This window comes from Podarcis erhardii, assembly GCF_964252035.2.
Source record: "Podarcis erhardii genome assembly, chromosome: 4".
NCBI classification, from domain to species: Eukaryota; Metazoa; Chordata; class Lepidosauria; order Squamata; family Lacertidae; genus Podarcis; species Podarcis erhardii.
In genome coordinates this window covers 78,871,085-78,873,967 of record NC_138508.1, presented here as the reverse complement: position 1 = coordinate 78,873,967, position 2,883 = coordinate 78,871,085, and positions in this window count along the sequence as shown.

The window sequence follows — 2,883 nt, the reverse complement described above, 5'->3', positions numbered from 1 at the left end:
TTGGGCGATTAAAAGGAAAATAAGAATGTGTACACAGATAATTGTGCTTAAACGACACATATTGTGCCTATGTGCAACTGCATGGGAGTGGCGTAACTGGACAGCTTATCAACAAATTTGTGTATTAAGAAATAAAAAAGAATGTCAACTCAGGTGGTTTTGCTCAGCCCTTGGGCAACAATGTTTTCAAGAAGTCCTTTCTCTGAGTAGTCCCACCTTTCCACTTTACTGCTTCCTATACCCTTGCTCTGACCTTCTGGGCACAATCTGCATCACTGCACAGAAGGAAAATAGGCAGCTTTCAAAAGTGTGGACTGGCGCTATATTTCTGCTTATTGTAAGTAGTTTTTAAATCACCTCAGTATCGAAAGACTTGCATGTATCTTAGTTCTGCTGTTAAAAACCACATGGATTCCAGTTCTTTTAATGGAGCTTATTTTCAGATAAATGGGTCTAGAATTGCAGCCTTTAAGGTATTAGATGGTGCCATTCTAATATACTATTTGCATAAAGAGCCTATGCTATGTATGAGAGTCTTGGGGCAGTTCTATCTAAGACATGGTCTGTTTCACTCTATCCTTCAGAGGACTTGGGAGACTTCATACAACTACCTGATGCATCACCACAAAGAAAATAATTAACGTAGAAACTTGCTGTACTGGTTGTTAATGTTTGATTCTGCTTTCTGATCCTGCCTAGCCCAGTTAAATGGGAGTAGCTGGAGTAAGCTGAAGGGGAATCATCATAACATATTTGGTATTGCAGTGGTTACAGAATCTCAGTGATTGCCGTGTGGCCAGACAGTTTTAAGTCCATGTTGTTTTCTTGGGGTTTGCCTCCTTCATTGTAGCTTTTGGGTCCTTGTCTTCATAAATGTATTTTTTATTTTATGAAATTATAAGAAAATACATAATTAAGACCAGGAAAAAAAATATTACAACTGAAAATCTATTGTACAGTTTTTAATGTTTTTTGACATACTCCTTTGTAAGTTTAAATCTGTTTCAACGTAATGGAAATGCTCCTTGACCTTTGTTTGTAACTACTGCTATTTAATTTTCAACATAATTGTCAGTCTGGACTGGACTCGTTTCCCATTGCTTTACAATTCAAATATCCATAAATATATATAAAATCTGCCAACGTAGCGTAAGACGTCATGGATCTGTAGAGCAGAAAAGCTTATACCATAATAAATCTGTTAATAAATACCGTACATGTCATGTGTTAATAGATACCATAATAAAACTTTAAGAGAGGGGTGGGGAACTAGTCCCCAGCCAGATTTCATATAGTGAGGAAGCAGCAGGGGAATGGTGGCACCAAAAGACTGAATAGGGGTGTCCCACCCACTTTGGGCTATGACATCACTGATGTGCACTCACAACCATTACACCTGGTGAAAAGGCTCAACTTGTCTAAGGTGCTACGGATACTAAAATCACTTCCTAGTCTGACCAAAATTTCAGGGCACACTTACTAGAGAGCAAACCCCATTGACCACACCCTGGAAAATCACTTTGCCGCTAACATGCCTTGGCATTGGGCTCCATACCCACCTTAGGACTGCAACCAGGGCTGGGCCCACCCATGAGGCCAGGTAAGGTGATTGCCTCAGCGGACAAGATCCACAGGGGAAGCAGATCCCAACGTAGATTGCAGAATGGTAGAGTTGGAAGGGACCAGGGTGGGGGAGCTCTAGCCCGACCCCCTGCCGTGCACCCAATGCCCTTTTAAAATGTTTTGGAGAGCATTATTGGGTTGCTCTTGTTTTTATTTCTATTATACACATTTTGTGTTTTTATGTTGTGAACCGCCCTGAGAGCTGCAGGTATAGGGCGGTATACAGATTTAAATAATAGTAAATAAACAAGAATGGAGGAATCTCAACTGAAGTACCAAGCACAGGTGGCCTTTGCTTTAAAAACCTCCCAAGGAAAGTGCAGTCTACCACCTTCCAAGGGCACCCGTCCCATTGCCATGCAGCTCTTACCTCCAGAAAGTTCCTGGTGAAGAAGAAGAAGATGACTTTATTATTGGGTTGACAGAAGAAGGAGGAGGAGGAGGTGGAGGAAGAAGACTTTATTATTGGGTTGACTACTGAAGAAGACGACTTATGGGTTGACTGAAGAAGAAGACGACTTTATTATTGGGTTGACAGAAGAAGGAGAAGAAGAGGAGGAAGAAGAAGACTTTATTATTGCGTTGACTACTGAAGAAGACTTACTGGGTTGACTGAAGAAGAACAATACTTTCTTATTGGGTTGGCTGGGTTGCCCCAGCCACTTGGGTCGGCTCCCAACCCATGAAAACACAACAGCGCACCCAACATCTAAAACTTCCCCATACAGGGCTGCCTTCAGACGTCTTCTAAAAACCAGAGAGTTGTTTTATTTCCTTGAACATCCGTGTTTCCCCCTCCTCCCTTGTCCCTGGCAGCCGGAGGCGCCTTTCGGGCAGGACTGCGACCCGAGGAACATCCTTTGGGGAGCATCCCTCTCCTCCGCTCTAGCCTGGAATAGCTCCGTCGGTTGGAACGCGGCGCGGGGGGCGCCGAGCCCGCAGGTTCGATCCCCGCCGGGGGCAGCTGCGTCTCCCTGCCCCGCGGCAGGGGGCTGGACTAGATGTCCTCCCTCCCTCTGCTCCCTCCCTTCCAGCGGGAGGAGCCTCCGTCTGTCAGCCTCGCCTTGTGACCGGAAGGGCCGCGGCGCCGCCGCCGCCGCCCCCGGAGGGAGAGACTCAGCTGCCGCTGGCTTCGCCACCGCGGCGGCGGGAGAGCCGCGGAGCAGCGCCGGCGGGGCCTGGAAGGAGGAGCGGGCTCGGCTCGCTGCGGAGGCCTCGGCTCGGACGGTCAACGGGGGCTGGGGGGGAAAAGACGCCACG